This window comes from Megachile rotundata, chromosome 12 (assembly GCF_050947335.1).
Source record: "Megachile rotundata isolate GNS110a chromosome 12, iyMegRotu1, whole genome shotgun sequence".
Classification (NCBI taxonomy): domain Eukaryota; kingdom Metazoa; phylum Arthropoda; class Insecta; order Hymenoptera; family Megachilidae; genus Megachile; species Megachile rotundata.
Genome location: NC_134994.1, coordinates 7055283 through 7069983, shown reverse-complemented (window position 1 = coordinate 7069983; position 14701 = coordinate 7055283). Strand labels below are relative to the sequence as shown.

Genomic DNA, 14701 nt, shown 5'->3' with positions numbered 1-14701 from the left:
CATTTCACAACACCTCCGCTAACCATAACCTCAAACACACGTGTTCCAATTAAGAACCCAAAAAATCTCCAGTTCCCGTTAACTGGTTATCGACGATACAAGAATCGAGCAATGAATTGTCGCCGTCGTAAAGCGATATTTATATATTGATGCTAAAAAAAGCTTTTAAATAATTGGTGTATGTAATTGAAAGGGGCCACATGTGGAGGCCGGGGAATGCAGGGACGTGCGTAGGTGCTTTGAATGAAAGCAAAGGCCACGCTGCTCTCATTCACGCGGAGACAAGGAACGCTATTGTAATTGATTCGCTAGATAGATATGACATCGTCGAACACTGCAGAATAATTTGGTCTAGGAATTGCATAATGCTTCTTGGAGATTTTAGCAATAAGATAATACGCAGTTCATTTCTGCGGCTACATATTACTTCGTTACCATAAATCACGAAACATTAACGCGTTCGCTGCCGCAGTAAAAAGTGACGTTTGTGGTCGGACATGCTATAATAAAGATTAACAAGGCTACTTAATCTTTCTCATCTTAATCTGATAGTGTGTGTCATTATCTTATTGTTGAGAGCTCTCGAAAGGTTCTTTGCTGTTCCTATAAATAATTCATTTATCTGAATTCGTTAATTGGTGTTGGGCAACGTTCGTATGTAATCAATATGGCGGACAATGTATTACTTGTTCTTCGGTAAATGGGTTTACTTTTACTTTTGTATTTTTTCTTTGTTAATTGTTCACTGTAGATATACATCTCTATACAAACACATATACACATATGTACATATACACATACATATACATATATGTACATGTTCATATACATATACATATACATATACACATACATACATACATGTACTATATTTATAAAATAATATATATGTATACATAAGAGCACATAAGTTTTTTATATACAAAACTTGTTTGTAAAATGGAAAAATATGTGCTAATCTGACCCTCAAGTATGGTAATTATTATTTTACACACAATTTTGATTCGCAAAGGTATGTTGTTGAAAAGGAATTTGTAAAACGTTTTCAAAGATGTGGTAGTTCGTAGTCACGCACGTGCGTGGGCGCGTGCTTGTGCACCTTTTAAGGTGCTCATAGAAACTCGGGCTAACTCGTTAAATATATCCGATTCGGAAAACTGGCGTTGCTTTACGCGACTCGAATAATTCACAGAAACATTATGATGAAAGAACATTTACACTTTAAAATTCTTCAAAATCTACGAGGCCTCTTGGACGGCCATATTGGGGAGAGGCGGCTATAATGGTTATTGTAACTGAAAGACTATAATAAATTCTACAATAAATAAATTAAATTGTTTAATTTAATTTATTAAAATAAATTAAACTAAGTAAATTAAACTTTGTAATAAACAGTAAAATATATTTTATAATAAATTGTATAACAGACTGTACAATAAATTCTACAATAAATACTATGATAAATGCTACAATAAATTCTCCACCCAATTCCCCACAATTTTTGTTTCGCTCATTTTTCAAAATTCATAAACAAATAACTCAGCGCATCAAAATTCCGTACAACTTTATTACCCAAGCTACAGCATGCATCATTCGACCAAAAGAATATTGTAACAGTTTCGAACAGACTACAATACGTTTTCGAAATGATCTAACATTTAATTGAAGCACTTAAGCCGCGCACAATGCACGTTCCTACAATGGAGGAATTAAAATCGTCCGAAAATTACACACTGATTAAAATCGTCGATTTAATCCTCTGTAAAAAACATATCAGTAGGATAGTCGGTTTCGTAACTGCTCTTCAGGAACAATCCCACGGTTCCCCCGTTACCTGCAGATTATGGCATCCATGTCCGAATCTGCCCGAGAGCACGTAATTCTCCGTCCTTTCAAAGAAATCCCAGCAGGTTTTATTTCCAGGACTCAGGTACAAATCTCTTTCTGGTTGTAGAGTTTGCATCTTAAATTGCACTCCGTGTAGTTGGCCGAGAGAACTTCAAGTTTCCAAATTCTCAAATTTTCAAATTTTCAAATCTCCAAATTCTCAAATCTACGCGTGAGATTACCACGCATGGAATTACTACGCGTGAGATTATCACGCACGGAATTACTACGCGTGAGATTACTACGCATGGAAGTACTACGCGTGAGATTGCCACGCATGGAATTACTACGCGTGGAATTACTACGCATGGAAGTACTACGCGTGAAATTGCCACGCATGGAATTACTACGCGTGAGATTACCACGCATGGAAGTACTACGCGTGAGATTACCACGCATGGAATTACTACGCGTGGAATTATTACGCATGGAACTACTACGCGTGGAATTACTACGCATGGAACTGCTACGCGTGGAATTACTACGCATGGAAGTACTACGCGTGAGATTACCACGCATGGAAGTACTACGCGTGAGATTACCACGCATGGAATTACTACGCGTGGAATTACTACGCATGGAATTACTACGTGTGAGATTACTACGCATGGAAGTACTACGCGTGAGATTACCACGCATGGAAGTACTACGCGTGAGATTACCACGCATGGAACTACTACGCGTGGAATTACTACGCATGGAATTACTACGTGTGAGATTACTACGCATGGAAGTACTACGCGTGAGATTACCACGCATGGAATTACTACGCGTGAGATTACCACGCATGGAAGTACTACGCGTGAGATTACCACGCATGGAACTACTACGCGTGGAATTACTACGCATGGAACTACTACGCGTGGAATTACTACGCATGGAAGTACTACGCGTGAGATTACCACGCATGGAATTACTACGCGTGAGATTACCACGCATGGAAGTACTACGCGTGAGATTACCATGCATGGAGTCACTACGCGTGAGATTACCACGCATGGAATTACTACGCGTGAGATTACCACGCATGGAAGTACTACGCGTGAGATTACCACGCATGGAAGTACTACGCGTGAGATTACCACGCATGGAATTACTACGCGTGGAATTACTACGCATGGAACTACTACGCGTGGAATTACTACGCATGGAACTACTACGCGTGTGATTACCACGCATGCAATTACCACGCGTGGATTTACTACGTATGGAATTACCACACGTGAGATTACCACGCATGGAATTACTACACGTGGAATTACTACACATAGAGCTACTACGCGTTGAATCTCCAAATTCTCAAATTCCCAATCCGCCCGAGAGCACGTATTTCTCCGTCCTTCCAAAGAAATCCCAGCAGGTTTTATTTCCCGGACTCAGGTACAAATCTCTTCCCGGCCGTACAGTTTCCACCTTAAATTGCACCCCGTGTATTTGGCCGAGAGACTGCAGTTTCTCGCGTAATAATCGCCATAAATAACGCAACACCGGAGGAGGATCTCTCTTTGTCACCTGTGCGGGCTGTGAATTTTAAACGAGCACTTTTACCGCCGTCGTAAATCAACGGTCGGTCGAATGTCGAGCGAGAATTTCGGTGCAAAGCTGGGGAGTTTGATTTTTAACGTCACGCGTTTTGGCGTGGATCGTATCGGTCCGGAAATTACAGGTAGTTGACGGTAATCACAGGTAGACGATCCCGTGTTGCGAGTCGAGAAAATTGATTCGATGCGCCGTTGAACGGTTTACCTATCGTGAAATCTGGATAAAACTCCGGTGGAGAGTTTCAATTTATCTTCGCTTTAAAAAACAAGTCGCCATGTTCCAATCAACGGGCAGAGGAAAATTCGGTAACGGAGTTTCGGGGATGGAAAAATAGGAGGTTTTAGAAGTGGACAATTGGGCTGTTGGGAGTTTGGGAATTGGGAGATTTGTTGGATATTGGGGAATTTTGGGAAGTGATGGGTTTAAGATGATGGGGTAGAAAATTGAGGTGCTGAGTTCGGGAATTAGGGGATTAGGAATTTGAGAATTTAGGAAATAGAAAATTAGGAAATGTAGAAGTTAGAAAATTAGGAAATTTGATATATGAAAAATTGGGGAATTTAAGAGTAAAAAAATTAAGAAATTTGATATATGAGAAATTAGGAAATTTAGGAGTTATAAAATTAAAAAATTCGATATTTGAGAAATTCGGATCTCTTGCCACTATAAAATTAAGAAATTAGTCAGCACAATAAACCACGTACCAAGAAAACAAAGCAGCAAATAATCGAACTCAATAAAGAACAAAAATTACTCATAAATACAATAACAAAATAAGAAAATAATTTCATAAATATTTCACAGTAATAAACCAGAGAGCAGTTACCGTAATGGTTTCGTTCTCCAGCGAGGTATAAATATCCATTGGAATAGATTAATTACAAAAACGAGCATTTAAAACTGGAATACGATCAATAAAAAGGTTGCTGTTTCAAATAAAATGGTTGGCATGGTCTCGAAGAGTGGCATCAATTTCCCTGTGCAATTCGAACTGCATTAACCGATTAAATCGGTATAGTCGGTATTTTTCAGGTCCTGTCCCGGAGCGAAAATTAAAACGAGCAATTTTTCTCGACGATGGCCATCGAAAGTGCATCGATATTAATTTATTTTTCCAAGTCGCCCGCGCAACTCGAGTTTCGTCGTGTAGATCAATTAATTTAATTACGCGAACGTTCGCGCATCATTAAACCGGTCGTTTCACGAATATCAGATGAACCGTGTGACGAGGGGAAATATCACGACGGTTCGTTAATTACGCTAATATAAGACTTGTTAGGTACACCGGGCACGGGTCGCCGGGAGACATTTCAACCTTAAATCTCGCCGATTCGACGAGCGTTGCCTTAAAAAGCTGTTGGTTAGTGGTGCACTCTCCTTTTTCCTCCATTTACCGAACCACTCTCGCCTTTTCCTTGAATGCAAATTTGCCGCACGAACGAGCGGACCAGTTCCCTTCTGCCTATGCCGCCAATTAAAACGCTCCTTTTCAAGCAAAAGGCAAGCAAAAATTCGGATTCGGCCTGCGCCATGAAAACACTGAGCTTCGTTGCTTACTGGAATATAAAAAACCAAAGGAGAATGTTGCCTTTATAGCGGGACTTAACCACGTTTACCAAACATGCCGAAACCACCCCACTTTCGGGTCTATGATGCTTTTTGGGAGTATTTGTCTGATGAGAGTTGATGAGAGGAGGGAACAAGGAATACTTTTTAAGTTTCATTTGTAGCAGTTATAATTTTTTGGAGAGTTTTATGTTAGTTACATTTTTGATGGTTTAAATTTGTGGTAATTTTAGGATCATTTATATTAGTTATACTTTTGAGAATTATTCATATTATCTATAATTATCCAACTTATGAATATCCAATGAGTAGTTATTCAGTTTATACTATATATTATGTAGATATCTGACGTGTGGTTATGCAACTGATGGATATCCAACGCGTAGTTATTCAGCTTGTGAATATCTAAGGCGTAGTTATTCAACTCATAGATATCTAACGCGTGGTTATCTAACTTGTGGATATCTAACGCGTAGTTATCACACTTGTGGATATCTAACGCGTAATTATCTAATTTATGGATATCTAACGCGCAGTTATCCAATCTGTGGATATCTAACGCGTGGTTATCCAACTTGTGGATATCTAACGCGTGGTTATCCAATTTGTAGATATCTAACGCGCAGTTATCCAATTTGTGGATATCTAACGCGTGGTTATCCAATTTGTGGATATCTAACGCGTGGTTATCCAATTTGTGGATGCCTAACGCGTGGTTATCCAATTTGTGGATATCTAACGCGAGATTATCCAATTTGTGGATATCAAACGCGTGGTTATCCAACTTGTGGATATCCAACGCATAGTTATCCAGCTTATAGATATCTAATGTGTGGTTATGCAACTTGTGGATATCCAACGCGTAGTTATGCAGCTTTTGAATGTCTAATGCGTAGTTATCAAACTTATAGATATCTAACGTATGGTTATGCAGCTTGTGGATATCCAACGCGTAGTTATCCAGCTTGTGAGTATCTAATGCGTGTTTCTACAACTTATGGATATCCAACGAGTAATTATCCAATTCTCTTTTGAGAGTTAATTATATTAGGTATACATTTTATGCATTTTTATATTAGTTACATTTTTAAGAGTTCTTCATATTATATACAGCTTTGAAAATTATTTATGTAAGTTTAAGTTTTAAGAGTCATTTATAACAGTTATACTTTTGAGAGTTACGTAACTAGAAGAAAGTTTGATAAAATATGACAGACTGCGGTTTATTCATTTATGATATATCGAAAGTCTGTGAAGCAAAGATAAAGCATGTAATCCGCAGATTATGGATCGCCTAAGTTACATAATTTGTTTATATCACAGACCTCGATAAATGTATAAACAGCTGGAGGTTAATGATAGCATTTAAAGTTAGAAATTAGTTTAGTAGAGTATGATAGATTGCGTTTAAAGCGGCGTTGACCGAGAGATAATTTACTAATTCGCTTAATTATTTAAAAATCTGAAGTTTGTGAATTGTGGGACTTTTGGAGTAGTTGAGTGTTTGGAGATTTGTCTATTTGAACATTTATATATTTAAATATTTATACATAAGAATATTTATACTTATGATTATTATTTACACATATGAATATTTACACTTTTGATTATTATTTACACATATGAATATTTAGACATATGAACATTTATATGTATCAATTTTTACACATATGAATATTTACATATGTGACAATTTACACGTATAAACAATTACATATATGAAAAATTGTATATATGAATATTTACACATATGAACATTTACACACATTAAAATTTATATTTTTAAACATTTGCATATATGAACTTTTACATATATGAATATTTACACATATGAACATTTATATGTATGAACTTTTACACATATGAATATTTACATGTATGAAAATTTACACATGTGAACATTTACATACATGAATATTTACACATATGAACATTTACACATGTGAACATTTACATATATGAATATTTACACGTATGAACGTTTATACATGTGAACATTTACACACATGAAAGTTTATATTTTTAAACATTTGCATATATGAACATTTACACATATGAACATTTATACATTTGAACATATGAACACATATGAACATTTACATATATAAATATTTACACATAAGAATATTTTACACATATCAACATTTATACATTTGAACATTTACATACATGAACATGTCAACAGTCCAACACTAAAAAATGAAAAAATTGCTGCTTTTCAAGCCAACACCCAAAAATACCGTCAACCATACAAATTAAATCATACAAAACGATTGCTTCACAAACGTCAGCAGTAATTTATTACGATCAAGCAGAAACCGCACTAAATGGATTAGCGTGACAAATTTTAATTTAGTAAGCAGTGCGATTAGGTATCGTGGTTGTTTTACGTTCCAAAATGAAGTCAAGGCGATATCGTGTTTGATGGCACGAAGTGAACGAGAAGCAAGGGGTCCGATGTTACGTATGCATGTATGTTAACGATTTCCACGAGCACACACGACACGTTCCCATTCTGGCGGTCGAGTGTTTCGTTATCACCGTTATCGCTTACTATGTGCGTACGCGCCTTTACTTACGCGCTATTGGCGTTTACATTCTGCACTTCATCGTGCTCATTTTTATATCGACGTATCGTTCAATTTTTATACTGATCTAAAATTTAACTTGGACTTATAGATATTTCTTTTTTGTTAGATTATTTATTTAGAAGATTAAATGTACTTGTCTACTTAGAAGCTTAATGGTGATTTTTTTATTTATAATCTATATGGTAGATATTTATTTGTAATCTTGATGGTAGTTGTTAATTTATAAAATTGATGGTAGAGTCTAACAGTAATTAATTATTTACAATTTTAACTGTGATTGTTTATTTATAAGCTTAATGGTAGTTATTTATTTATGATCTTGATGGTAGATTCTAACAGTAATTATTTATTTATAATCTTAGATTAGATTACTACACGTTAGATTACTACGCATTAGATTACTACGCGCTAGATTAGTGCGTGCTGGATTACCACGCGATAGATTATCAAGAGTTAGATTACTGCGCGCTGAACTAGTACGCGCTGGGTTACCACGCGTTACATTACCATACGTTAGATTACTACGCGCTAGATTAGTGCGTGCTGGATTACCACGCGTTAAATTACCATACGTTAGATTACTACGCGCTAGATTAGTGCGTGCTGGGTTACCACGCGTTGGATTACCACGCGTTGGATTACTACACGCTAGATTAGTGCGTGTTGGGTTACCACGCGTTGGATTACCACGCGTTACAATACCACGCATTGGATTACCACGCGTTACAATACCATGCATTAGATTACTACGCGCTAGATTAATGCGTGCTGGATTACCTCGCGTTAGATTACCAAGAGTTAGATTACCAAGAGTTAGATTACTGCGCGCTGGGTTACCACGCGTTACATTGCCGTACGTTAGATTATTAAGCACTAGATTAGTGCGTGCTGGATTACCACGCGTTAAATTACCAAGCGTTAGATTACTGCGCGTTGAACTAGTACCCGCTGGGTTACTACGCGTTGGATTACCACGCGTTACATTATCATACGTTAGATTACTACGCGCTAGATTAGTGCGTGCTGGATTACCACGCGTTAAATTACCAAGCGTTAGATTACTGCGCGCGGAACTAGTACGCGCTGGGTTACCACGCGTTACATTACCATACGTTAGATTACTAAGCACTAGATTAGTGCGTGCTGGATTACCACGCGTTAAATTACCAAGAGTTAGATTACTGCGCGCTGAACTAGTACGCGCTGGATTACCACGCGTTACGTTACCATACGTTAGATTACTAAGCACTAGATTAGTGCGCGTTGGATTCCCACGCGTTAGATTACTGCGCGCTGGATTACCACGCGTTAACTAACTGTAATTGCTTACTTATAATCTTGATGGTAGTTATTAATTTACAATTCTGATGGTAGATTCTAACAGTAATTATTTATTTACAATCTCAACTGTAATTGTTTATTTATAATCTTGATGGTAGATTTTAACAGTAATTATTTATTTACAATCTTAACTATAATTGTTTATTTATAATCTTGACTGTAATGTTTTATTTACGATCTTTCTCACTCTACGTTATGAATATATCACCTGTTACAATAATAAATTATAATTACACTCTGTATGTTTATACATTTACATCAAAGTCTGCAAACTAAACTATACAATAAATCACATGATCCATAAACTACCACGTAAATTACATGATTTATTCATAACTCAACCTGCACAAACATCTAATAAACTAAATTAAAAAAAATACGAAATACCTTAATAAATACTTTGCACGCAATGCACCTATGATTAATTGACTTCGAAAATAATAAAGTAAATTATGGTAAAGTAAAATAAGTAAATAAAGTAAATTATAAAAAATACGAAATAGCTTAACAAATACTTTGCACGTAATGCACCTATGATTAGTTGACTTCGAAAAGTTTGAAAGCGCCACTAAGTTCTGCAAGAGTTTTGCACGACACGAAAGGGTAAAAAAAGGGGTAAACCAAGGGTGGTTTCTCAAAGAAAGCATTAAAATTGAGAACGTCTAGGCCTCGGTCTGAGAAGGTTGAATTCTTGCATCGCGTGCACGCGTTTGCACAGCGAAATTACAATCGGTTGCCTCTCTGGGAAACTGTTGAAATTTTCCCTTTTCGAATTGCCCTCCGATTTCGCGATTTTCCGGGTTATTAGATCGCTCGTTTAACCGTGCCGTCGACAACCGTGTGCCCGCCATAGGAAGTCAGTCAATCAGTCAGCGAACGATGCATAATTTAACGCTTGCTACGCGAGAAACATCGAGCGGTGATGTAATCTTCGATTGGACGCGGCTCGACGTAGAAAAACTTCTGGTTGTGTATTCATGAAACGATCGTTGGACTTTGCCGCGTTCTTTCTTGCGGTACGGCGACACGGTTATCGGAATTTTTTCGAAAAATGATCAAATTTGCTTTGCGACTAACTGATTGTTCTGCGCGAGAGGCTGGTTTGACGAACGCAAAAATTCAATATCGATGTAAAACGATAAATGATCGTGGATTGTATTGATATTTGTAGTTCGGAGAGAGTTTGAGGTTATTGTTTTTTTAATTTGAGAATGTGGGGAGTATATTTGGGAATTTTTAAATTTGAAAGAATTTTGAAATTTATGGATTTGGGTATTTTGGGAGGTGACAATTTGGAAATTTGGATATTTGAGAATTTTTTAGTTTGAGAATTTGGGAACTTGAGAAGTTGGAAACTTGAGAGTTTGAGGGATTTTTGAGAATTTCGAAAGTTTGAGAATTTCGAAAGTTTGAGAATTTGGGGATTTGAGAATTTGGAAATTTGAGAATTTGGGGATTTGAGAAGTTGGAAATTTGAGAAATTGAGAATTTGAGAATTTGGGGATCTGAGAATTTGGAAATTTGAGAATTTGGGGATTTGAGAAGTTGGAAACTTGAGAAGTTGGAGATTTGAGAAATTGGGAATTTGAGAATTTGGGGATTTGAGAATTTGGAAATTTGAGAAGTTGAGAATTTGAGAATTTGGGGATCTGAGAATTTGGAAATTTGAGAATTTGGGGATTTGAGAAGTTGGAAACTTGAGAAGTTGGGGATTTGAAAAATTAGGAATTTGAGAATTTAGGGATTTGAAAATTTGGAAATTTGAGAAGTTGAGAATTTGAGAATTTGGGGATCTGAGAATTTGGAAATTTGAGAATTTAAGGATTTGAAAACTTGGGAATTTTCAAGTTTGAGGCTTTGCAAACTTTAGAAATTTTTAGTTTGAAGATTTCAATACTTTGGAATTTTCAAATTTGAAGATTTCGAAATTTGAGAATTTTTAAGTTTGAGGATTTTGAAATTTGAGAATTTTAACGTTTCAAAAATCAGAAATTTGTGAACACTGAAAAAGTAAGAATTTGCAAATTTCTTAATAATTCAATTCGAGTATTTGGAAATTTTTAAACTTTGGAAATTTAAGAATTTAGAAATTCACAAATTTAGTCAAATTTATATTGATAAGTTTATATTAGTAATTTTATATTAATAAGTTTATATTCATAACATTTTATTAATAAGTTCAATTTATTTTTAAACTTGTAAAATTGTAAATTTTGACCTTTACAAACCTGCAAAATTTAGGACAAGCAAGAACGTATGTCATCCACATCAAAAGGACTGACAAAACCAATTTCAATAATATCCGCGCTTTATTGCGATCCAAATAAATCGATACAAAGGGAAATAACTGAATCTAATTACTCGTTTACCAATTCCATTGCTACCAACAATCGTCAATACATGTTCAGCATGAAAGACATTCGTTTCTGTGCTTCAAGTAATTGGAGAACCATCGAAAGCTGAAAACTCGGTCGAGACACTCCCCATTGCTAACCGCCAATAACGAAGAATACTCTTTACTCTAAATTCAGAAACTCCAATCCGTAAATCTGTTCCGTGCAGTATTCTTATTCCTGTAGAAACGCACGAGATTTGATATTTCATGACTGCCATGTTGAGTCAAGACAAGCGGAAGCTGCTTTATGCGAATGTAATACAACGTATTTTATCGTTGAGAGATAGTCGTATTTGTCTTGTCGCTTTGTTTAATGTAGATGAGTATCAGACGAAAATATTAGCATAGTACTAATCTAACTACTCATTTTGTACAATTGAAACGGTCGATAAGAACGCGTTTGTGTTGTGCGTGTAAAATAAACAATGAGACACATTTAAGGATTGTTTGCTGGAAATTAAGTCATCACTGATAGGACGTTATCGTTGTGGAAATGAGTGATGCGATGGGAAATTTTTTGATGATGGAGGAGATAGTTCGTGACGCGTTAGATAAGTGCATACTGGATTATTGCATGTTGGATTAGTAGGCGTTAGATTACTACGCGTTGGATTACCACACGTTGGGATACCACGCGTTAGATTACTATGCGTTAGATTACTACGCGATAGATTACTACGCGTTAGATTACTACGCGCTAGATTAGTACGCGTTGAATTACTACGCGTTGGATTACCACGCGTTAGATTACTACACGTTAAATTGCCGCGCGTTAGATTACTACGCGTTGAATTACTACGCGTTGGATTACCACGCGTTAGATTACTACACGTTAAATTGCCGCGCGTTAGATTACTACGCGTTGGATTACTGCGCTTTGGATTTCCACGCGTTATATTACCACGCGATAGATTACTACGCGTTAGATTACTACGCGCTAGATTAGTACGCGTTGAATTACTACGCGTTGGATTACCACGCGTTAGATTACTACACGTTAAATTGCCGCACGGTAGATTACTACGCGTTGGATTACTGCGCGTTGGATTTCCACACGTTGGATTACCACGCATTGGATTACCACGCGCTAGATTAGTGCGCGCCGGATTAGTACACGTTGAATTACTGCGCGCTGGATTACTACGCGTTGGATTACTACCACAAGTTAGGTTACCACGCGTTGGTTTACCACGCAATAGATTACTACACGTTAGATTGCTACGCGATAGATTACTACACGCTAGATTAGTGCGGGCTGGATTACCACACGTTGGATTACCGCGCGTTGGATTACCACGCGTTGGGTTACTACCACACGTTAGGTTACGACGCGTTGATTTACCATGCGATAGATTACTACACGTCAGATTGTTACGCGTTAGATTACTACGCGCTAGATTAGTGCGCGCTGAATTAGTACGAGTTGGGTTTCTGCGCGATGGATTATCATGCGTTAGACTACTACCACACGTTAGATTACCACGCGTTGGGTCATCACGCGTTAGATTACCACGCGTTGGGTCACCACGCATTAAATTGCTACACGTGAGATTACAACGCAATAGATTACTACACGCTACATTAGTGCACGCTGAATTACCACGCGTTAGATTACTGTACGCTTAACTAGTACGCGCTGGGTTACCACGCGTTGGATTACCACGCGTTAGATTACTAAGCACTAGATTAGTCCGCGCTGGATTACCACACGTTAGATTACTGCGCGCTAGACTAGTACGCGCTGAATTACCACGCGTTAAATTACTACATATACAAGCATCACGCGTTGCATTACCACGCGCTTCTTCACGTCTCCACACGTACGAGTATCACTCATAGAATCTCCACACGTGGAAGTACAACGCGTAGAATCCCAACACGTGTTACTCCCACGTATTATTTTACCTACATGTAGAAACTACCTCGCGTGAGACTATCGCTCGTTACATTACCTTCGCATAGCATCACCACACGTGACTCTACCACGTATCAGATTACCTACGTGCAGAATCACCACGTGTGGAATTACTACGGTTAAATTACCCATATGGGGTAATATGGGTAATAGTCACCGCGCGTGGAGTTTCAACGCGTTAAACCAGCACGCATAGAATTTTGGTGCTGACAACCACGCGTGAAATTTCGACGCATTAGATCGTATGTGGAATTTCAGCGCGTGGGATTATCACATATGCACTTAGCTACGCGTAATCCCCACGCAGGGAATTTTAAAACATGTGATTACCACGTGTTGAATTAACTGCGCATAAGATCAACAAAAGTAGAATTTCTCATGGAGGAATCATATATGCGATATGTGTATATCGCTGCGTGCTATATCACCGTTCAATGTAAAGACAAGAATTATGCATCAAGAGTCAACTTTGATTCATTCTCCTTTATCTGTTGCTCGAAACGCGGATATTCATGCGTGCGCTTCTTTCCGACGAGTTTGCTCGCATACGAAAGCAGGAAGGGAGAAAAAACGGACTGGTTCGCGTTAAAATCCTTCGACGACGAGCACCGGTTGGTACTTTCAGCAACGAGTAAACTACTTCAACCTTGACTGAACCACTCCACGTCGCGATTCACTTAGCTCCGCGTCGCGGAACCACAACTATCCGTCTGGAATTCAAACTAGCCAGGGACCTAGGAAGAATCCTCGGTTAAAGCAACGGTCCGAAGTTTTTCCTTTGAGCAAACGAGAGACCGAGCGTTCCGATGCTTATGCAAAACTCCCGACAAAAGATACTACTGGACTATGCTTTTAACGTTTAATGTAGACATTCAATTCCTTTTTTGATTATTTCATTCATTTTATAGTTTATGAACCTTGATTGTTATTTATTTTATTTATTTAGATTACTTATTTGTTTAGATACATTACCAATATTTGAATTATGATAACGAGTCATGATGAGTTATGATGAGAAAGAGTCTTTATCTCGGTTTGAAAAAAGCGCGCGAAAGGTTAACCTATTTTAAAATGTGATCCTATAAAATGCTGTATAGTGAATATCTTCTCGTGATTATGATAATATAGTCACTAATTATAAATTATAATTTGTTTCATTTACAATTTTTCATTACTTTTTCATCCACATTTTTTCTAACAATGCTCATCCATATTTTTTCTCAATTTTTTCATTCGCATTTTTTTCTAAATTTTTTTATCCGCTTGTTTCTAAATTTTTTCATTCATATTTTTTTCCTGAATTTTTTCATCCACATTTTTTTTAACATTGTTCATCCATTTTTTTCTGCATTTCTCATTCACATTTTTTTCTCAATTTTTTATCCACATTTTTTCCCAATTTTGTCATACACATTTTTTCTATATTTTTTCACAGCTCTGAGTCAACTTTATATCACGCGTCAT

The 14701-nt window shown here is 37.1% G+C and overlaps 1 protein-coding gene across 1 annotated transcript in view; it reads right to left on the bottom strand.

Moving 5' to 3' along the window:
• Nucleotides 1-14701, bottom strand: part of LOC100878659 (CD151 antigen) — an 88969-nt gene that overhangs the window by 71464 nt on the left and 2804 nt on the right. The window lies entirely within an intron of this gene.